Source organism: Vulpes vulpes, chromosome 7, assembly GCF_048418805.1.
Source record: "Vulpes vulpes isolate BD-2025 chromosome 7, VulVul3, whole genome shotgun sequence".
NCBI lineage: Eukaryota > Metazoa > Chordata > Mammalia > Carnivora > Canidae > Vulpes > Vulpes vulpes.
Genome location: NC_132786.1, coordinates 110654656 through 110679045, shown reverse-complemented (window position 1 = coordinate 110679045; position 24390 = coordinate 110654656). Strand labels below are relative to the sequence as shown.

The following is a 24390-nucleotide window of genomic DNA, read 5'->3' as shown; positions in this document are numbered from 1 at the left end:
CACTGAACCCTGGGTGGCTCATCAGTTGGGTGCCTGCCTTTGGCCAAGGGCATGATCCTGGAGTACCAGGATCGAGTCCCATGTTGGGCTCCCTGCATGGGGTCTGCTTCTCCTTCTGCCTATGTCTCTGCTGTGCTCTCTCTCTCTCTGTGTGTTTCTCATGAATAAATAAATTTAAAAATCTTAAAAAAAAAAAAAAAGCCCACTGATCGCAGAGAGGGACATCCTGAAAAGGAGCACTGCACAGCAAGTATCACTGTATCTTGAACAAAGTCATGTAAGTCTGGGCCTTAGTTTCCTTTTCCTAGAAATGCAGAAAATATAGCATTTATCTTATGAGAGAAAAAGATTAAGCTAGGTAATGCCTATAATATAGTTATCACAGAGCCTAGCACACAGTAAAATCCCAATAAATGTTAGCTATTATTTTCACAATTAATCCCCAACATACATTAGTCATTACAGTTACAGCCATGAAATGGCTTACATGAAACTACAAGCTATGAGGACAGCACAAATTTATATTTGACACTCTAAAAAGTGCTCAAGTGAAAACTGAGGATGGGGTAAGCAAACTGGTGGCGGAATGTTTCCAGCTGGACCCAAGGGCCAAAATCCAAACTGTCAACGATGTATTAAAATAATTCACTTGAAAATAGTGCATGCATTCCTTTTAAGACGAAATCAACTAACATAATGCTGTATATTAACCACACTGGAATGAAAATAAAATAAATATAATAAGTAAACACAGATTTAAAACAATTTTAAAAAGATGAAAACCCTGATAAATTACTATCATAGATAACCACTCTTCTTGAGATCACAAAAGGAATTTTTTAAAAAGGCTCACATGATAATGATGATGATGATGATGATGGGCACATAATCACACCCATTGTTTTCTAGTTACCAGCAGTGCCATTATTACTGAGAAATGCAAACCCATGAGATAATATGACATAAATGGAAGAAACATTAAGATAAAAGGGTAAAAGAGTAGTAGGTTTTCTTTCTCATGGGAAATTGAAATGGCCAGCAGATGAACCTTAAAAGAGGAAGTCTGCTGACCTAGTGTTACTAAACATAGGAGGCAGCCAAGGAGCAAAGGAATAAAGCAACGTATTTAAATGTATGCCTTGAAGGAAGCAAACACCAATTATTTTTATATGACTTTAATTCTCCTAGTGAATACTTTATAGGTGTTGGCAAGTCCTTCTGGAAAAGGAAGGGATTATTAATGAAGGATTCAGTGGCAACTGCTCACCAGTGCTCTAAGAAATAATACTTAAGAAAGAGTCATTTAGTTCATACTTTATCTCTAAAGATACAGAAATTTTAAGATCATTAAAACAAACAGCAAAGTATTGAATTCATATATACAGGTCCTTTCTATTTCAGTTTTCAGATGATTCTCTAGCCTGCATGGTAAACAAGTAAGCTTCCCACAAGAAAATAAACACACAGGGGGAAGAAGATAATTTTTTTTCTCTTATGAAAAGAGTAGGTACGTAATATATGCTATCACATATATATTCAAAAAGGAATTCATGAAACTTGAGGAAACGCACAGGAAACAGTCCTTTAAAAAGTTATCTTTGAAGAATGCTCTCCCACGTGATTCCAGGATTATGGCTGGCAACAGCATACTAATGTACAGGCTAGCCAATCTGGGGAAATAACCGATCAGGTCCTATATTCTATCTTGTTTCTCAAAGAACTTAATCCACCACTCTGACAAATTCTCATATCATGTGAAATGATATCTCTCTGGTTAACATCTTGCTCTGAATATTCTCCAGTTGCTTCAAGAGTATAAACTTTTGTGCTAGACTATCAGAATTTTAACTGCAGTCCCACCATTATTATTTGTTTTTTAAAACTAGTTATTTTTTTCTGCTTCAAATGTATTATTTGTAAAATATGAATAATAATTGTACTCAGCTCATAGGGTAATTGTAAAGATTAAATGAGTAAATTCATGTAAAGCACTTCAAATAGTGCCTGGTTCATAGTAAGTGATATACAAACATTATACTACTACTATTATTATCATCATCATCTTTGCCTTATATTGCCAAAATTCCCTCACCTAAGTCTGAGATTGTCATTGTAAGGAAAGGAGATTAATGAATTTCAAATTGGAGAGCAGCAATTATAGCTGTCTGGCCTCTAGAAAAATGAACTGCTGTGTTAGTTAGTCAAGGAAAACCTTAATTGGTTATCTGGTCTTGCAAAAAAAAAAAAAAAATGACCAGCAGGAAATAATAGCTTAGTAAAGGAAGAACAAAGATTGGAGTCTAGTTAAAAAATCAAGGACAACAATAAAGATCAAATCAGGAATAATTTGCTGTCTCTTAAACACACTTTCCCACAGCTTCTTCCATTTTTTGCTCCTCTTGGCAGCAAAATTTCTCTAAAGAGTTGTCTTAATTTGCTATTTCAATTCTTTTCTTTTCCCTTCCTTTCTCTCATGTATGCATCCCAATCTACCTTTGTCTCTAGTGCTCAAGTTGCTTTTATCTGGATCACTATGACTCCCATGTTCCTAAATCTACTGGACAATTCTCAACCCTCAACTTACTTGACCCCTGAGCAGCATTTGACACAGTGGATAACTCCATCTTCTCTGAACCTTTTTCTTCATGTGACTTCTAGGATACCACATTCAAGTGATTCTCCCCTCACCTCTCTACATGCTTCTTTTCAATACCTTTTGCTGGTTCCTCCTCTTCTCCAAACCTCTTGCAAATTAGAATATGCAGCAGTCTTTGATCCTCATCTCTTCTAAAATCACTTCCCTGGTGGTCTTATCCAGCTTCACGGCTTTAAATAACACTTTCTAAATTTTTTTTTAATTTTTTTTTAATTTATTTATGATAGTCACAGAGATAGAGAGAGAGGCAGAGACACAGGCAGAGGGAGAAGCAGGCTCCATGCACCGGGAGCCCGACGTGGGATTCAATCCCGGGTCTCCAGGATCGCGCCCTGGGCCAAAGGCAGGCGCCAAACCGCTGCGCCACCCAGGGATCCCCTTTAAATAACACTTTCATGTTAACAAATCCTAATTTTATAAATTTGGCCCAGAGTTCTCTTCTTAACTTCAGACTCATATATCCAACTACATACTCACTATCTTCACCTAGATATATAGCAGCATCTCAAACTTAACATATCCTAAACTGTACCCTGATTTTCCTCCACAAATTTGTTCTACCACAGCCTTTCTCATCCCAACTCCATCCTTGGAGTGGCTCAAGACAAAAACTCTTAGGGTCATTCTGGACTCCTTTCTTCCTCTCACACATCACAGACACTCTGTTACTAAATTCTGTTGTCTTTGTATTTAAAAGATATCCAGAATCAGATCACTTCTCACCACCTCCACCACTATACTATGACTCTGATGTAGTCCATCATTTCTTACCTGAATTTTCTTTTTAAAGATTTTATTTATTTATTCATGAGAAAGAGAGAGAGAGAGAGAGAGAGAGAGAGAGAGAGAGAGAGAGATAGAGAGAGAGAGGCAGAGGGAGAAGCAGGCTCCATGTAGGGAGCCCAACATGGGACTCGATCCTAGGTCTCCAGGATCACACCCTGGGCTGAAGGCAGCACTAAACCGCTGAGCCACCCAGACTGCCCTCTTACCTGAATTCTTGCTAAAGTACTTAACTGAGTAACCTTCGAACTGTCTGCCCACTTCTACCTTTGACCCCTCTGCCCCCTAACAGTCCATTCTCAGTCTAGCAGCCACGGATCCTTTCAATGTAATGTAAGAGCGCATCATCCCTCTGTTCAAAATGGACCTCCCCATTTCACTCAGGGGAAAAGTGTTAAGTCTGTGAAAGGCTGTACATGATCTGACCCCTTTGACCTCATATCCTACCACTCTGCCTCATTGGTTTCCTCGCTGTCCCAGGAACATGGTAGGCCCATTCCCTTTAGATGGAACACTCACCTCTCTGATCTATGCATGGATAAATCCCTTATCTTCTTCAAGCCTTTGTTTAAAAGTTACCTTTTCAACAAAGCCTACCATGACAACTAAATTTAAAATCATAATCTTGTGACTGCCCCTTTTCTCCCATTCTTTTTCCTTTTCTGTAGTGCTTATCACCTTTTAACACTAACAGTATTTTCTTGATATCTGATATAGTTTACTCATTTAGGATGCTTGGTGTATAGTGTCTCCTCCTGCTAGAATTCAGTGCTCCAAAACTGTGGAGATCTTTGTTTTGCTTGTTGCTATATCCCAAATCCTAGAATAGTGCCTGGCACACAGTAGACACAAACTAATTATTTGTTGACTTGAATGAATGATTTTAGGCTAAGAGATTAGGAGGAAGCAATGGAAACCAAAATTCAACCTATTTTTAACATAATATTACCTGCCTTTTCCACTGGGCAGTTGGAAAGTAATTACAGCAGAATGTAGTATAGAAACTCTTATTCCTACTCCCCAGCACAGCTGATTGCTCTGTGAACAAGAAATGATTCTCAAAACGTTCCTTGTTTTAGTTGATACTCATCTTTAAGAAATGAACCTTACTAGATGATAACACACGGAGAATCTGTGAGACTGAGTAGGTGCAACAACAAAACATCCAGCCCAGAAAAGAAATAAGATCTAAGTAGTAATTTGTGTAGAAGCTGAAGTTAAAAAAAAAATTACTGGAGCTTTTGTAATTCTAGTTCTTGATAATAGTCACTTGTGGATGAAAGAACTGCAAAGGAAGGTACAAAGACTTCTGTCTGCTTGAGAAATTTCTCAAAACGAATGAAAAAGGATCCATCTTATTTCCACTGGGGCATCAAGTTATAGCTTGGAACAGTTTATTTTTCTCAGGCTACTTCAAATCTAAACTTGTTTTTAAAAGCAAGCTCAATGAAAGATTAGATAAATAACTGGACAATGTTTTTTACACTCTGGTAACCTAAACATTTCAAATTCCTCCCTAACTTTTTACTAACATAAATCTCTAATTCCAGGGAAGGTGAAATATCCTCAAAGTTTAAACATTACTGTGAATTATTCACATTTACCTCCATTTCCATCTTACACTTTTTTGGCAATAAAAAGCCAGGTTTCGTCCAAACTATGGTACTATGACTCTCTTCCAATTGTAAAACAACTTGGACTAACCCCAGCTCTACTGCCTTTGAAGATGGAACATAGCAGCCCTGCCCAACACTTTCTTTTCTCTGCTTTCTTACCTTCTATACATGTTGTGCTACTCTTTCTCAAACCACACCTTTATAAACAGAGAGGAAACATGAAGCTGTCTGCCTATAATTAAGCTATGAAAACAATTTGTAAATGGAGTCAAACACAAAAGAGGAATAGTTGGTAAGGCAAGAAAACATCAGGGAGAAAGAGTAAAGGTCTCTCTGACAGAGAGAAGGGAGACCCAGAGCAGGGGATGAGCAGCTCTGTGGGAATGCCACAGGGGAATAAAGGAATGGAGGGAAAGATAGAGGAAGATGAAGGGCACACAAAAGGCAGAGAGGGAATGAGGATGGTCAGCCTACAGCACAACCTAATGTCAGAACATTTGGAAATGTAACAGGGTGGCTAGGAGAGAAGAGAATACACCAGGCTGATGGGACCATTCCATTTACATCATGGTCCAGGGTGTCTGAAACAATCTCACTTGACCTTGGTCCTCACAACTCTGAGTAGCTAAAACTCTATGCCCTCATGCCCAAGGAAAACACCTACCCAGCTCCTGAGTAACTTACTTAAAACTTTTGAATCTCTATTTCCTCATATGCAAAATAGAAATAATATCTTCCTAACAAATGATTGTTGCAAGTAAATACATTATTATATACATCTTATTAAAGCACCAGAGACAAAAGTCATGCTTGGTAATGGGTAATTTCTATAATAAATGATATGAAGATTGATTGATCCAAGGTCAGACTGATCAAGTTTTGGGAATATAGGCGAGGTTTGGTGGGGTGAGGTCTGGAGCCAAAGACCAAGAAAGAATTCTTGAGATGTCTTGGCGCAAAATGGTGGTTTTATTAAAGCATGGGGACAGGACCCACGGCAGGAGGAGCTGCTACCCCAGGCCTGTGAGGGGTGGCTGATTATATACCTGGGAGTTGGGAGGGGTTTGAGGATAGCATACTAAGGAATTTTGGAAGCAAGGTTTCCAGGATCTTGAGGGGGCTAGCTATTGTTGGGAAAATGTCACTTATTACTGTCTAATAAAACCTGAGTCATGAGACCGTTCAGATGTATACTGGTGGGTCATGTGCTTGGAGGATGATTGCCAACACATATCTTGGGGCTTTAGAGATAAAGGGAAATTTCTAAAGGAATTCTTATATGTTAAAGTAGACTTATAGGCTCCTGAGGGTGGGACTAAGATTGCCTTTTGCTCTTAGCAAAGTATGAACACCAAGGCAGTTGAGTACGAAGAGGAATCTCCCTTTGCCTGTTTCAAGGACTTTTCAATGTGCTGCCCAGGCTCATGCCTTGTCCTCAGCTAGCCCTGTGTTCCCCCATCAAGACAAGTCAATGACCCTGTTAGCAGTAGAACCTCCCATGCCATGGGCATTTTCCACCAACGCACACTGTGGTTATGGAGAGAAGGACATAGGCAGAAATTGAAGGGGCTTCAAAGCAGTACAAGGATACTAGGTGAAAACTTGCAGTACAGATAATACAGATGACTAAAGATCCAGAATATGGGTTCCGAGAGGTGAAAAACTGGATGCAACTTTTGCACAGGAATATGAGAGAGGACCACGATGAAGAGAAAGAATTAGGGACTTTTTATGATAGTTGAATAATAATTACATTAGTATAATATTTGAGTATTTATTATGTGCTAGCCATAGTGCTACTTCTTTACATGTTTGCTCATTTTCAGCAATCTAACATGCTGGTTACTAGTATCTCATTTTACAGGTGATGAAATGAAGCTCAAAAAATTGACTTGCTCAAGGTCACACATATTGTGAGTGAGAGAATCTGTGATATGCTAACTCCAAAATCCAAGTCTTATACCATTCCATTATCTGGTTTTCTCTGACAGACAGAAAAGACACAATGGGATTGTCAATTACTGTTTGAAGAGTAAGAGCTTTAGATTGGCAAAACAGGATCATGGTGTGTACCTTATATCCTCAAAACCCACCATCCCCACCTCTTGCTCAAAAGAAAAGTGAAGGGGTTGGGAAAATGACTGAGGTTTCATCTCAGCAAAAAAGAAATTAGCATCGAAGTAACTTGAAGAGCCACCACTAAGACAGATCCTTAGGCATTTTTAAAAGACCCTAGACTGTAGAAAAATAATTTAGAGCTAATGGATGCTTCTATATAATTATAATTACAAAGGAGAGGAAGTGGCTCAATAGAGTAGGTAGGATTTATAATTAGAAAGACGTGAAATAGTAAAGTGGAAGATAATGCCTTTTCCAACCACACTGAGGAAAATATAAAATCAGTCTTCTACAAGTTGGGAGTATCAGAGGAGTTCATAGATGAAAAATTTTAATTACAACAAAAATAAAAATGGTTAAAAATGATCATAAAATATCTTTCTCATGATGCTAGACAGTGGCAGAACATTAAACATTTACATGAAGATCTGTTTTCCAAATTTAGCAGAACTGTGCTAGGGAACTCTGACAAAGCCCTGAGTGCAAACTCCCACAGAAACAAAACTCTAGGGCAATCTCATATATGTATATATGCTAAAACCTAAATTAAAACAGCAAGCCAAAGAATGATATTTTTTAAAAGCAACAACAAAGAAAAACTTATTCCAGGACTGCAAAATTATTTGATCAATGTAATTATTCAAACCTATATATCAGAAAGGAATCACAACAGAGGATAATATTCAACATACACTTCTGATTTAAGAAGACACCTAGTGAACTAAAGAAGAACTATCTGAAATTCGTAGGCAACATCAAATTTATGAGTAAAGCAGATAAAGACATGCAGGGTAAGATAAAGACATGAGTCAAGATAAAGATGAGGATCTTGGCCATCTATCACTACTATTGTTTAACATGGTTCTAGAAATTCAAGGCAATTCAATAAGAAAAGAGGAAAAGAATGTATGTATTAGAAAAGAGATTAAATGATCATAATTTCTGGATGATGTAATTACATACCTAAAATATTTCCAATAATAAGAAATAAAACCTATCTGAATAGGTGGAAGACATATGTGTCTGTGTGTGTGTCTTTCTCTCCATATATATACACAATGTATTTATAAAAATATATATTTATCAAATATATACATACCTATACATAAAATCTTCCACCTATCCAAATAAATTTTATTTCATATTCTTGGAATATATATTTGATCATTGCCCTTTGCATTAACAATATTCAACTAGAAATGTAATGGAGGAATTATTTTCTTCAAAAGGATACCAAATAAATACTTAAATAATAAATGCTATACTATTATGACAATTACAATAGCATTGCTACCAATGTCAGAATAAATGGAAAGGAAAATGGAATAGCATCTGAGATAGTCCCATTTATATAATGATATTTAGTATATTTTACAAGTGTATTACAGATTAGTGGCAAATGATGTATTATCCAATAAACTGTGCTGGAATTTGGGTAAAATATTGGGAAAAAACAAAAGGTAGATATACCAAATAAATTTCAGATGGTTAAAATAGGTTAGGTAAAAATGTAAGACGAAAAAGTAAAAAACCAAGTATTTTGGACTCAATAGAGAAAAAAATGAATAGATTTGACTATCCCAAGGAAGTCATGTTAAAAACAAAAAATCCATCAATAAGGGGATCCCTGGGTGGCACAGGGGTTTGGTACCTGCCTTTGGCCCAGGGCGCAATCCTGAAGACCCGGGATCGAATCCCACGTCAGGCTCCCAGTGCACGGAGCCTCCTTCTGTCTCTGCCTCTCTCTCTCTCTCTCTCTCTGTGTGACTATCCTAAATAAATAAAAATTTATTAAAAAAAAAAAAAACAAAAACAAAAAATCCAAACAAATTACCTTAAGCAAAATTAAAACAAAACTAAAATCTCAACTAAAATTTGTAACATATATTAAAGAAAATGACTTAATTTCTTTTTTAAAAAGAGTTTATTTATTTATTCATGAGAGACACACAGAGAGAGGCAGAGACAAAAGCAGAGGGAGAAGCAGGCTCCCTGTGGGGAATCCAAGGAGGGACTCATCCCAGGACCTCAGGATCATGACCTGAGCCAAAGGCAGATGCTTAACCACTGAGCCACCCAGGTGCTGCTAAGTTAATTTCTTTTTGGTACCAAGTGCTCTTCAATCAATAATAAACAGTGATATTCTGATTGACAGAAACATGGAAAAGCATGAGGAAGTAATTTACAGAAGGAAAAATACAAGAGGTTAATACATAATAGTAGTAATGCAAATTATTTCAAAGTTACCAAAAAATGGCTACATGTATTTTTAAATGCAGCCTTATTAATAGCAGATATACAATTAAAATTCCACTTCCTACTTTGATAACAACAAAAATAAAAATCACTGATGTCAAGGAGGCACCAAAAAGTCACTGGTGAATTTTTAAATCAAGAAGAAATTCTCAGAGAGCAAGCCAAAAACAGAAGCACGTTCTTCAATTCTAGGCCTATACTCTAGAATAATCAAAGACCAGCACAATATCCTCACAGATGTTGGTCACAGCAGTATTTATAAAAATTAAAAAATAAAACTATCTAAATGTCCAATATCAGGGTTACAATACCCATATACTTTCTGTTACACACCTCTCACTCTAAAGATCTTGCAGGTAATTTCTTCAACAAGCTCTGGTTTTCCACACTCATTTGCTCTTATTTAAATTATGCCCTCTGCCAGGAATATCCTCCTCTAATTTCCTTTAAATTAATGTTCTTTATGAATCAGTTTAAAGAATAATAATAGTAACCATGATAATAAGTATAGAGATGATAATAATGATAACAGTAGGTTAACATTTATCACGAACTTTCAAGAACCAATTATTATTCTGAGTTTTATATAATAACATTTAATACTGGTAACAACCCTACGAGGTAATGCTTTTATTATTTCTGCTGTAGAGAGAATAAAACTAAGGGATAAAGGGGTTAAATCACTAACCTAAGGTCACATAGTTAGTTAGATGGCACTATGATACAAACCCAACCAAAAATGTGGCTCTAAGTCCATGCTCTTAGCATTTGGCCTCTCCAAGCCACCTCACCCATAAAATTTCCTCCTGCCCCAAGCCCAGAGTCAGGCCTTAGCTCTCAAATCCCCTATATATTTCCTGTGAAATCCCTCTGAGAGCACTTTCACACAAGATTTGGCATCTTTATTTGTGCATCTCCTGCACCAACTCTGAGGACTATATCTTACTTGGGTTTATATATCACACAATTAAGCGCAATCACTGGAACAATGGTTTTCAGTATATGTTTACCCAATAAATAAAAACAAAATGTATGTATAAGAAAATTAGAGAAACTGAGCATTAAGGATCAAAGGAAAGAACTTTATATTTTAAAGAGGGAGTCAAGGACCAAGGATGGATTGATGGATGGATGTACCTATCAACCTACCTACTTATCTATCAGATGTGGGCTGATACCAGAGTATCAACTACATGACCAAAACAAAATCAAGAAGAGGGAGACAGGGAAGAAAAGAAATCAACACTAAGCATTTACCACTTGTCAGAATCTGTGCTATGCTTTCATATAAGGTATGTCATGAAGTAGCCAAAAAAGGTATTTCCTTACTGGTGGGTCTGCAGGGCCCTTCTGAGTTTACAAAACTGGTAAAGGATAGTCTGAGGAAAAGACAGATTTCTGTTTTCACTGCCAAGTGGGACAAACTGTAGATACCAGCATAATGATACAAGAAGGTATATCTAACATAATTTTTAAAATAAGGAGGGTGGGAGGGACAGGCCACCATATTACTAAGACATGGCCTGGCAGGTCTGCTCCAAATGCTGGAACCTATGGCAGAGGCATGAATAGGTGAGGTATGGAGCTCCCACCAATAGGACAAACACACTGCAGCATTCGTAACAGGAACCATTCAACAAGGCAACACACGGATAGGAAGGATGTGCACTAAGTTTAAATTTTAAAAAGTATTTGCTTGCCCAAATCCCCACATTCTTTTTAAGTCCATGTAAATATATAATTTGTCACATCAACCCCTGACTGCTTCAAGATGTCCCATGCTAAATATTTACATGAATGAAATTGAAATGAGCAGCAGCAGGTGAGTAGAAATTGAACCTAAAGGAACAAAGGTGTCCAGAAATGTGGACCCTGCATCAGGCTCATAAAAAATATGTTTTGTAGAAATAAAGTATAAATATGAAAAGAGGGCAAGGGCCACATCCCTCTTCCATTTAAAAGCCTGCAATGGCTCCACTTAGCTTTTAAGGCTGAAGCTCTCACAATCTGGCTTCATCTGGCCTTCACATTAGCTTTTGCCCAGCCTCCCTGGATGGGTACCACCTCTCACCACAGCCCCATTGCTCTACACAGGTTCCTGGGATGCATCCCTCTGTACTGTGCCCCTGTGCCTTTGTGACGGGTATGACTTTTCCTCCTCCTTGTTGGCCTAAACTCCTAGCTATTTTCCCAAAATGCACTCAAATGTGTGACAGGCCTGCCTTTCCTGGCCCCTGACTCTGACTGTACTTGACTCAGGGACTTAAGGTCAATCAATATTTGACAAAGTAAAAAGGGATTGGAAACCAAGGAAAACAAGGACAAGTCTCAATTTTACATCAAATCTTATGAAAAAGAAAGAAGAAGAAACAACCATGATGTTCAGCAAAGGCTCTCTGGCTCACTGATGCCTGAAAGTGTGTAAAACAATTGGAAGAAAAATTGTCCAGAGAATATAAAAAAAAAAAAGAGAGCGAGAAGGAAAGGTAAAAACAAGAGTATATTAATCTATTAAGAAACTGATAGTGAATATTTCTGAAAATTGCATGTGTGTATGTGCATGCACTTAAATTCATGTGAGTGAAAAACAAACTGAAATAGTATATGCTATGTATATTATGGCTTTTATTTTCTAAAAACCCTGTAGGGGTAAAATGAGATTGTATAAATGATTTTGGAAAGGTTAGAATATCATATAAATGTTAGTGACTATCATCATTCTGGAACCAGTAAAGGTTTGCCCTTTGCCCTAAAACTCCCAGATAAACCCTCCTGGCAGGTGATACTTCTCATAACTTTCATGAAAACAAAACCAGTCATATATCAGCTGGGCCCTGTTTGTTACTACTGAGGGCTGTTCAGGTAAGTAGATTTAGCCAAAGTCTCTGAGTCAGTTACAACAATTGGTTCTTTATGTGATATCTATTTGTCAAGCAGAGATACAGTTAGACAGGCTATAAAACAAACCTCTGTTTTTACAGGAACAAAACAAGGCTGAGGTAAAGTAGCTTTTTATGTACAAGAAAATAGGTTAATGTGCCAGGGCATGATATTTATAGAAATAAATTAAAGACTTAGGACATAATGTGACCTTCTATTTTGCCAGTGAGAAGAACTTACTCTACTATTATTAATTCTACCAGAAACACTACTTATTTTTTAAACTAATGTGCTTTATAGGTAGTCTTTCCCTCAAAATTGAGTAAAAGATATCTTGGCATAAAATGGTCATTTTAGGACTGAAGAAATGGTCTTTCTCACATACACAACATTCAGTAAATTGTAGACAAAACATTTTCTCTGGAGGCTATGGTCAATGGCTGGTTATATGAAACAATTTGGCATGGCTACTCACCAGAGTTAAAAAAAAACAATCTTTACTTTTCCCAAAGGTTCTATCCTGAACAACATGGTTTATAATGCAGAGGGGCTGAAACCTCTAACCCTTCAAGTTACTGAATCTTGGATCTCAGTGATATTCATGGAAACCCCCAGCCTATAAAAACTGAGAAAATAGAGGTTATCCTAGCATCCTGGCTCAATCCATCTCCCTATATATGTTTGAACTGGAATGATTTCTGTAATATCCCTTTCAGCTATTTCTAGAAGAGACAGTTTTATCTGTAAAAAAAAATTTTCCCCTGGTGAAATTATCCTTTAACAACCTCCCAGGACACTCTCTGGTTCAGTCTCTTGTAGGATTCTTTGATGTTTTCTCTGATCTCTTATGAGCAGCATATGGGTATCCATCACTTAAAAAAGAAAAACAAAGTCTCATCTGGGAACATAATGAATAGCAATCATTCTGCATCCAAATAAGCAATCTTACTTCCTGATTACTACCTAACTTCATTTCTGCCCAACTTCCATGAACTTACTTCTCAAGTGCCTACAACTGTATTTTGTGGATGCCAAATACGCACATTAAAAAATTGTCCATTTCTTCCATGGTCTCTGCTAGGCAACGTCCCATGATTAACATTCTGTTCTCAAAGGATCATCCAGTAAACCTGTCATCAATTGACCACACCACCTGGATGAACTGAGCTTCAAAACAGAAAACTGTCCGTGTACTAAGAAGAGCATAGCACTGGAGTTAGACCCGCCAGCCTTCAGCTGGAGCTCCACAGCTGTAGTTCTTAGGTGAAGCATCTACACAGTGGAAGCCTCTGTTCTGTCATCTATAAAGTGGGGGAACAAGAGAACCTATCTCATGGATTTTTAAAAAGACTGAATGAGACAACTACATAAGGGCAGGCCAGGCCAGGCCAGGCCTACAAAAATGGTCAACAAATGTTAGTGACTATTATTTTTATTATCATAAATCAATTAGTTAAAACTACATGACCATTAAATAAAACTTTTCACTGCACTTATGGTGTTCCAATTTCGAGTACTGTCACACAAAATAATGTTCTTCATTAAGAATATACCAGCTATGGAACAAACACTACAGACTACCTTTTTTGGTTATTGTTCTGTCCCATATGAATGAAATTCATCCAGTTGAACATAAACTGCTCAGTTTAAAATTTTTAAACAAACATTTGCCTTAGACATAGACTGAAGAGGTTGAGGGAATTGGGTAATTCTCTAATCTGTCTTGAAAAGCTTGGCTGACATTTTATTTTATTTTATTTTTTTTACCACCATCAAAAGTTCTGGGCAGCTCACTAACACTCTATTGAAATGGGTTCTGAAATCTGGTTGTTGTCCAGGTCATCTCATAATTCAACTTCTCTTCATCTCTGATCATTAAAATGACAGGTAATATCCCAGCCACTGTTGAAACTCTTTTAAGTTTGAGGCTCAAATTGATGGAAAACAAACCTCAGTACCTCAAGACAAGGCTTCCAAAGAGTATAATAAATATATTCAAACTCTTAACAATTTAGAAAATAAATTTCCCTTGCATGACACAAATAAATAAGACCAACTTGAGATAGTGAATGGCTTGGTGACCCTAAGACCTGGCAATATTGGGAGTAAGACAAACATACTGTCCTGTTCCATCTCAGATAGAATAGGGTCTTTTGTTCTGGCTCCTTTTCAGCTCATAATGAAGTGTTTCAGGGGATGAAGTGGTTAGTCTTTGGAGGCCCCTGAAGGACAGGATGAGTTCCAAGCTAAACACTGAAAAGGATGGCCCCTCAAAATTTTCCCACTTTTATTAGGGATTTCAAATAGAAATATCCAACACTAAGATTTTCAAGCTGTTAGGACTTTGGGCCAAAGAGTGAGCTTTAGCCTTCTGAACATGAAGAAACAGACAGCCGTGCAGACTGGTGGGAAAGCAGAGCCGACAAAAGGCGGCGGCCTAAAGCTAGGCTGAATTGTCTCCTTTGAACATTGAGGATTTTCATGTTCTGGTACATTTAATGCATACTTCCTTCAGGCTTTACTCCAATGCTTCATACTACATTTTGCATATGCTTTTTCTCTGCTAAGTATATTCTGAATCCAGATGGAAGACTACACCATTTCCCTTTGTCCCAGATGTAGGAAATATGAAAGCTTATACACTGATATGGGATAGATTTTAACAGCTCATGAATCTCAGAATATGGCTGTGATGATTCCTTCCTAAAAGGCAAGGCAACATAAAAACAGAAATTCCTACCTGATACCCTGTTAATATTTTGTTGCAGGCTGTGGCATAAGAGATTGTGCAAGGTAAGTGGTAACATGCTCTACTTCCTATGTGATTTCTGGCCTGTCTTTCAGAACTTGCCAAAACTAACCTTTAATTTTTTAGCAGAGTTCTCTACCAAAAAGAGAGAGAGAGAGAGAAGGGAGAGAGAGAGAGAGAGAGAAGCGTAAAACTGGTCTTAAAGGGCCAGCGCAAGCAGATAACTGACTACCTGTGGCAAAAAAGAGGCCATCCCTGACACAGTCTTGCTCCATCTAGACCACAGTTGAACAATTATTATTTCTGGGCTTCAGAACACATCCTGTCCTGCATAAAGAGTATGAGTATCAGTCCAATGCTGGGCAAACTGAAATCTCTAAGTCTTACTTTTCTCCATACAGTGGTGGTAACTTCCGTCCTTAGTTCAGTGTTGATGTGGAAATCAAACTAGTGACTTATGTGAAAGCACTATAATAATACAAAGTTACTATAAATAATGGTAATAAAAATAAAGTGATAGGGCAAAGATATATTAGAATCAAGCTTTAAGCCTTCTCAGAAATGGGAACATTTCTATAAGGTTTTCAGAATATTGAACTGTTTCATAGTGATTGAATCCAGGAGAGCATGACTCTTATTTACTTTCTAAAAAGCTAAAAGGAATACTGAGCCAACAGAGAGCACGTAGCATCAATTCCTCTCTGTCCTCCTCTACTTGGGAGAGGTTGGAATACCTATTTTTTAAATCTTTTTTTTTTTTTTAAGCCAAATATTTACCAGCCTGAAGTCCTGGACTTAACAGTGACTAATCAACCAATTGACAGCCCTGTTCAAGTCAGATAAGGTTACACAACAGGAGAAGCCAGATAAGCATTCTCCTTTTAATAGAGAGATCACTTCTCTTAATTAAGAGTAGGAAACAAACCCAAGCTGTAACTTCAAAAAACGGAGTTTAATGGTGCATATTTTAAATTTGAAAATGATAATCAACTGCCAAAAGAAAAGAAAAAATAGCTCAAAAATGTCTTTTCACATTTTCTTCTTGTCTTTCTACCTCTTTCAAAATATAACTCCTTCTGGGCAGCCCAGGTGGCTCAGTGGTTTAGCACCTCCTTCAGCCCAGGGCCTGATCCTGGAGACCCGGGATCAAGTCCCACATCGGACTCCCTGCATGGAGCCTGCTTCTCCCTCTGCCTGTGTCTCTGTCTCTGTCCCTGTCTCTTTCTCTCTCAGTGTTCTCTTATGATCAAATAAATAAAATCTTTTAAAATATATATATAACTCCTCCTAAAACTATACATAATCCCAATGACTCCCAGTACAATACATATTCTTCCCTATATCAGAAACTACATATATACATACTACATATATACAGAGAGAATATATATATATATGCACTGTCAGGACCTGATCATATAATTTAGTAGACCAGACTTCTGAAGAAGTATGTGACCTTGAAAGAATTCCTTCACTTTGCTGGGCCTTGTTTTCTTCATCTGATATTGTGCCTACCTCACTGGATGATGTAAGTAGTCCATGCTTTAATATTTATAATGTGTTTAGAAACATGTCTGGCACACAGTAAGCACTACATAGATATTTGTTGCGCACCACTGACACAGAGTTGACACAAAGCAAGAGGCAAAGATCGCAGCTAAAACTGGAGCTTAAAGATTAATTTTGAAAACAAGTTCTTCAGCTTTTTCTTACAATTACAATTTGAAAAAAGCTTTCCAACTTCGTTCTAGTGTTTGATTTTTATAAAAGAAAAGATGATGTCGTGTTGGTGGGAGGTGAATGTGGTCAGGCATTTGGAGACCGGGGCTCTAGCTGTAGCTCACTGCTAAACAGCTACGGGATATTGCGCAAACAAGACTTTGGACATGGAACTACACATACACCATGGAGGAGCTGTCCAAGGCCACTTTCTGCTTTAATATGCTACGAGTGAATGGCCTGAAAGCAAACAACATCATTACTGCCAGATGCTAGCAACTAAAACCATCAAGCTAAGTGCAAATAGCTTTGTACACGCAAACTGGAAACAAGTACATAGCCAACCTTCAATTATTTAGGAGTTAATGCTCTCATACCTTGCTTTTCTATTCCTTGGCTATCTGCATCTTGACTCTTCGTTGTTCATTACCACCCTTACCAGGGGTAGATGAGGGATAAAATAAGGTAGAACAAATCAATCAAGGTTTACCCTAATAGTTTTATCCAAAGTATTTGTGTTTGTTTTTAAGAGGAAATCCTAGAGCATGTTTGTTGCTCTTATTTACAAAAAGTTTTATTTAAAATAATTTTAGACTTGCAGAGAAAGTTGAGGAAAAATACTATGAGTTCCCATATACTCTTTACCTGTATAACATCTTCTACAACCACATACAATTATCAAAACCAGGAAGCTAACACTGGTATAATACTGTTAACTAGTTAACCTATAGGTTTTATTCAAATTTCACCAGTTTTTCCATAAATGTCTCTTATTTTTTCCAGGATACAATCTGGAATTCCAGATTGCATTTAGTCATTCTATCTCCTTTGTCTCCTCTCATTGGTGAGAAGTCCTCAGTCTCCTGTAACCCTGAAAATATACTGCTGTTTTCTGGAATGTTTTTCAATTTGGTTTGTGTGAGGTTTCTTCATGGAGATGTGTGCTTTTGTTAAGAATACCACAGAAGCAACGTTTGTGCACTTCTGAGCACTTCATATCAGGGATACATGACATTAATATATCTTATTACAAGTAATGTTGACAATGATCATTTGGTTAAAGTGTGTCTTCCGTTTTTCTCTGCTGTTAAGTAATATTTTTCTCTTTTTAATTAATAAACATATTGGGAGATACTTTAAGACTATACAGATATCCTGTTTCTCAAACTTTTCCTTACCAGTGTTGGCATCCAGTGATAGAGCTCACTTACAGTAATTATTGTGGTGTTTGTCTAATGGTGATTTTGAATATTCTCTCATTTTTACTGCAAGGAAGATCTATCCATTCTCATTTATTTATTCAATATATTACTTAGTTCAATATGGATTCGTGGATATTTATTTAATTCTATGGGTTATAATCCAATACTATCATTATTTATTTTGTTGCTCAAAATTGTTCCAGCTTTGGCTATTCGAAGCTCCTTGAAACTGTCTTTTAAACATGCTTTCAGACTTTCTGGCACAGTAAGATGTTCTAGGCTCACCTCATGTTTTCTGCCTTTGATCTAGAATCAACTACTTCTCCAAAGAGCTTTGGTTCCTTTTTAGGTTGTTCAAGTTATAAAAATTTGTGGATTTCTTGTCTTGTAGAAGGAGCTATTGCTGTTTATTTTTAATGTAAAAATCCTTTGCATTCAGATGTATTTTGAATTTTGAGAAATGGTTTTTCAGTCACAGGACAATACTTTACATTAAAGAAGAAAAGCAGAAAATAAAGCTATTTTTAAAGATAAGCGTGCATTGCCTATAGAATTGGGCTTATTCCTTTTATTAAAGATAGAATACCTGGAATGCTCACTCTGCTAGTATGTCTTCAATTCTAGGCCCTTCTAGCAGACAGAGCAAGGAAATATGAGGTATACTAACCACGCAAACATGCATGCACACACATACACAGATCTTATTTTTGTACTTACATATATATATATATATATATACATCTATATATGAATAAAACCATGAGTTCAAACTGCTACTAGTGATTTCAGTCAAATTATACAGTTCCAGAAATCAAATAATATTAATAAAAGGGTTCTTAGAATTGTCTCCTCCTCTTCCCTGCTATCCTGTTTCCATGTCCTCTCTTCTTTCCCATTTACCATGACTTCCTCCCTTACCATTCACTCCCTATAGGTAACCAAATCTTTTTAGTTTTTGATTTATCCTTCCTGTTTTCTTTTGCACAAATGAACAGACACATGTATATTTTCTTATACTCCTTCCGTCGTAATCTGAGGGAAGACTACTGTAATACCATACTATATTTTACTTTTCATTAATAGTGCAATACTGTTCAACATATTTTGAAGGTAAGCTCTCACATGAAATTAGGAGATTCTGAAACTGAGGGAAGATATGATAAATGATGACACTGGCAAAACCTCCATGGAAACAGTAAGGAACAGTCACAGTAATTCATTTACACACTTCATTCAAGAAATACTTTTCAAGCATATGCTATATTCCAGGAACTACTACCAAGTTTCAACTTCTTTAACCTTTAGGAACTTACAGTCTAGAGATAAAAGTTGAAAATAAAAAGGAATTCTAACACACTTGGGTGAGTGCTATGATGCGGTAAGCTACGGGCCTACATAAGAAAAACACAAAACCTTGACTTGGTGAATGGGAGGAAGGAAGTGGGGATGCTAGCAGGAGCTTCTGGAAGAGATATCACGCAAGCCAATATATGAAGGTCAATTAGGAACTGGCTAGACAAAAGGCATTCCAAAGAGGGAGCCATATGTAAATGTTTATATAAAGAGAAAATGAAGCTTGCTCCTGTCATGGAGTAGGAAATAAAGCTAGAAAAGAAGGCACTATGAGATCATTAGGTGATGCAGGGCCTGCTACCATGGTAAGGAATTTGGACTTAATCCTAGAAATAATGGGAGCTGCTAAAGTTAAAGATTTCAGCTAAGAGTTTCTTCCTACATGTTCTTAAATGTAGAAAATGTATTGAAGAAGAAAGACTAGCAGAACAGAGAAGAGGCTACTGTAACAAAGCAAATCTAGCAAGAGCAGTAGCCTAGAACAGGCTAGAGGCAGTGATGACAGAGAGCAAAGGCTTAAGACAAGAGATTTTATGCATTAATGTGACTATCCTGGGCAACAAAATAGGGGGCAGTATTAATCTGAGATACAAAGTACAAATTGAAAAGGGCTTGGGTTACGGTGGGATGTGGATGATGATGATTTCAGTCTCTGAACATGTGAGCCTAAGATGCATATGTCACATTCAAGCAAAGAAGGCCAACAAGTGGCTGGATATACGGACCTAGAGCTTGGGAGAGATATGGTGAGGATACAAATCTGGAAGTCATTAGTATACAAAAAGAGACTAATGACAGAAAATAAAATCAGCCAGTAAGAAAAAAGAGAGGCAAGGACAGAACCTGAGTATCAACTTTTCAGGCTAGGGAGAGGAAGAGAAGTTCACAAAGGAAGCTGAGAAGGAACAGCCAACAAGATGAGACAACCAGGAGAGAGTAGGATCACGGAATTTAGGGAAGATTACCTGACCACACTCAGTCAGTGGTACCAAATGCTGCTCTCAAGATCCAGAAAGTTAACAAGAAAGATGGTTTCAGAGAAATTTGACTTTGAAAGACAGAAAAAGAAATGTCAACAGCTATTTTTTAAAATTTTTTTTTAAATTTATTTATGATAGTCACAGAGAGAGAGAGAGAGAGAGAGAGAGAGAGAGAGAGAGGCAGAGACACAGGCAGAGGGAGAAGCAGGCTCCATGCACCGGGAGCCTGACGTGGGATTCGATCCCGGGTCTCTAGGATCGCGCCCTGGGCCAAAGGCAGGCGCCAAACCGCTGCGCCACCCAGGGATCCCAATGTCAACAGCTATTGAGAGTCCTGGGATCCAAGGAAACATATATGTAACATTAAATGTACATACTTACAACAGAAGAAGGGAGATACTTTGCTGAATTTGAACACTGCTGGGAAAAAGGAATGAACTGATATATTTTCAAGTTCAATAAAGAACACTATCATCAGATGGAAAGAAAAGCATAAATATAGGGTCTTAGGTAGGTGCACCCTAAGTACTTGAGAACTGACCGGATCTGACTTTGGGATCTCTTAAGTAACACACATCTAATTAAATCTACTTCAGTATGACATCAGGCTTCCACTCTGAAGGGGAACAGAATCTGAGTACAACCCCTGCCTCTTTTTCCTAATATAGTCCTTACTATCCCACTGAACCACTACCTGGAAGAAACATACATCCAGAGGAAATTTAGTTCCTCATATAGTTATTTTCTTCTGTTCTTAAATTGTAGCTGTTTATACTCTTAACATAAAGGATCTAATATTTATTATAAATTTTCTTTGGGAAAATATGTCTCTAATTTGTCAATGTAAATTCTTCTTCAATGAAATTTTAAGCCAATTTAGAATCTTTCATTTGAAAGTTTTGTCTTTATATTAATAACATATGTATTTTATAACTTTTTGGCAAAAACGTACTGTATACATATAGTAATGACTCACTAATTCACCTTGTTAAAAAAGAAAAAGATAGCACTCTGATAATATCCAGAGCTATAAAAATAGCAAACAATGGTTTAAATTTGAACAGCACTAATTCTTTTCTCTCAACCTTCCAAATCATAGATATTACTTTGAAACAAACAAACAAACAAAACAGACCAAGACTTCTTTAATTTTTAGGTCACAAGGTCATTATTAGAAATCCTTGGTTCTTGGGGAACCTGGGCAGTTCAGTCAATTAAGTGTCTGACTATTGATTTTGGCTCAGGTCACAATCTTGGAGTCATGAGATTGAGTCTGCGGTGGGCTCCACACAGCACGTGGAGCCTACTTAAGATTCTCTCTCTCTCTGCCCCTCCCACCCCTGCTCACATGTGTGCATTCTGTCTCACTAAAAAAGAAGAAGAAAGAAGAAAGAAGAAAGAAGAAGAAGAAGAAGAAGAAGAAGAAGAAGAAGAAGAAAGAAGAAGAAAGAAGAAAGAAGAAAGAAGAAGAAGAAGAAGAAGAAGAAGAAGAAGAAGAAGAAGAAGAAGAAGAAAGAAGAAGAAGAAAAAGAAAAGAAATGTTTGGTACTCTTCAGTTAATGGGAACTTTAAGGCTGAGGTTATTCTCAAAATTTACTCTCTTCCAGGAAATAACTTAGTATGAGAATTTTTAAAATATGTATGTATTTTGTAATATGGATACTTTATAATACAATATATAAAAATATATATTTCATAATGTGTATATGTCATGTAATATACATTATACACATATTATAGCTCATAGATGTATAGTAACACACACACACATGCACATTGCAATATATACGTATATAAAATTTGCAATGTGAGATCTTTCAAAATTAGCAAAAGTACAGACATCTTTTACAAAACAGCATTACAACTTATCTACACCATTTCTTGATCACCATCCTAACATTATGCCAACATCTTAATAATAATGAGAACCAAGGTTTCTCAACAGTATATATCAAAACTGTATCTATATGTATATGTGATTGTGTAAAGCATAAAGTGGAGTCTGTGACCCATAAAGCAGAAATCAACAGAATCCATGTCTAAAGGAAACAAACTTAAATAGACACTGGAGAAAAAAACTGGTCCAGATGTTATCTGCAGACCACACTCCCTGTGCTTTTTTCTAGCAATAAATAAGTGATCCAAATCAGATCCAGGGACACAGTCCCTTCCATTTCCTACCTTGTACCTGTATAAACAAATACTCTATAGCTGCTGTCTAGGAAGTGTTCTGATTTATTTATAGTAATAGTTTACTGTCATACTTAAAATAGATACCTCATCTGGGGAACTGATAGTCTTAATGTTTTGTATTGATCTGGGCTCTGCTTTTGACCCTATGTGGATACTGACTGCTATGCAAGTCTCCACGTCAGCCCTGAAGAGGCTGTTAAAACTTAAGTGATGACATGCATGCTCTTCCTCCTTCAACCAACCTGGCAGCTATGAACTAAATATAGAATTTAAAATAATCTCTGCTATCTTCATGTAACATGAGAAAAACAAAAATGACAGGGGAGCAAGAGAAAGAACAGAAGAAAACAAAGTGTCAAATAACATCCTTCCGTTGAGTACAAGAGACTAGTGAGGAAGAAGTCATTAGTTAGCACTGATGCATTTCCTGCCAGCTCACTAATGTTTTAGTCAGTAAAGAAGTTCTACTTTATTTCTCTTTAAGTCACATTTTCCTGAAACTCTACCAGGCAACTTCTATGACAGGACCTGGCTCCTTCACATCACGTAGGCAAACACAGTAACAGGTCAGACACAAAGGCTCAAAGTCAGAGGGCTTAGAAAGCAGGGTAGGTCAGAAGTTCCATGTTGAACTACCTCAAACACAGGTAGGACAGAGGAAAAGGGGATTTACTGGGCATCTACTCAGAGACAGAGATGAGGTTCAGCTCCTTTAGTATGTTTTCTTTTTTTTTTTTTTTTTGATATTTCAGGACCCTTGTGAATTAGGCATTATAAGCATCATTTTAGAAATGATGCTGGTGCCAATGATCTACAATTATTAGGTAGAATCTGGATTTAAATAGGTTCTCCCGGGATCCCTGGGTGGCGCAGCGGTTTGGCGCCTGCCTTTGGCCCAGGGCGCGATCCTGGAGACCCGGGATCGAATCCCACATCGGGCTCCCGGTGCATGGAGCCTGCTTCTCCCTCTGCCTGTGTCTCTGCCTCTCTCTCTCTCTCTCTCTCTCTCTCTCTCTCTGTAACTATCATAAATAAATAAAACATTAAAATAAATAAATAAATAAATAGGTTCTCCCAATACCAACCTTTAAACTGCTTCCACTTGTCCACGTAGCCTCACCCATCACACAATGCAAATATTACCCTCTGATGTTATAGCTATACCGCAGTTTCACAGCCAGAGATCCTCAAGCGTTAGTTCCAAAAAATTAGTACAAATCATTCTTTACCTCAAAAAGAGAGATTATCTCCCAGCAATGAGTTCAGTTTTTGGAGAAACAGGCTGGATCTGCTTTCAATCTCAAATGCCTGGTAAGGCAACACAGAAATATTTGTGAGATTGTTATTCTCATCATAGAATGAGCACACATTATATTTTCACCTCTTTTCCAGAAGAAATTGATCAGGGCTTTAAAGTAACAGCCAAGAATTTCTTTATGTAATCTTCTGTGGCAGTTTTAGAACATCTGACGCAAAAAGGAATAAATCATTTTCCATCATAATAATCATAATAAAACAAAAAAATCATCATGAACTGAGTGTTTCCCCTGGGGCAGGTCCTATGCTGTGTTCCTTGCTTTATCCCAATCAGTCCTCACAAAGCTGCTATTGTATCAGTTGAGAAGACAGAGACTCAGAAGGGTTAAATTAAAATCAATTAAAAAAAATCACAAGGCCAATCTAAAAAACAAAACATATGAAGAAACAAAACAAAACACACATATGGATCAAGGTCCACATCAGGCTCTGTGTTCAGTCTACTTCAGATTCTCTCTCCCATTCACTCACTCACTCTCTCAAATGAACACATAAAATCTTAAAAAAAAAAAATTAAAGATAAAAAAATAAGTCCCTGGGATATAATGTACAGCATAAGAAATATAGT

At 37.1% G+C, this 24390-nt stretch overlaps 1 protein-coding gene across 14 annotated transcripts in view; it reads right to left on the bottom strand.

Annotated features, from left to right (window-relative positions):
• Window positions 1–24390, bottom strand: part of BBS9 (Bardet-Biedl syndrome 9) — a 433010-nt gene that overhangs the window by 13186 nt on the left and 395434 nt on the right. The window contains exons 23-24 of one of the 14 annotated variants that reach the window (XR_012002752.1): window positions 23735–23813; window positions 8828–8945 (exon numbers count right to left, since the gene is read on the bottom strand). The exons of 12 other annotated variants lie outside the window; for them this stretch is intronic. The gene's annotated coding sequence lies outside the window, so the exon portion shown is untranslated. Of the gene's footprint in view, window positions 1–8827; window positions 8946–23734; window positions 23814–24390 lie in introns of those variants that run through there. One more of the 14 variants, XR_012002751.1, reaches the window with a different exon arrangement.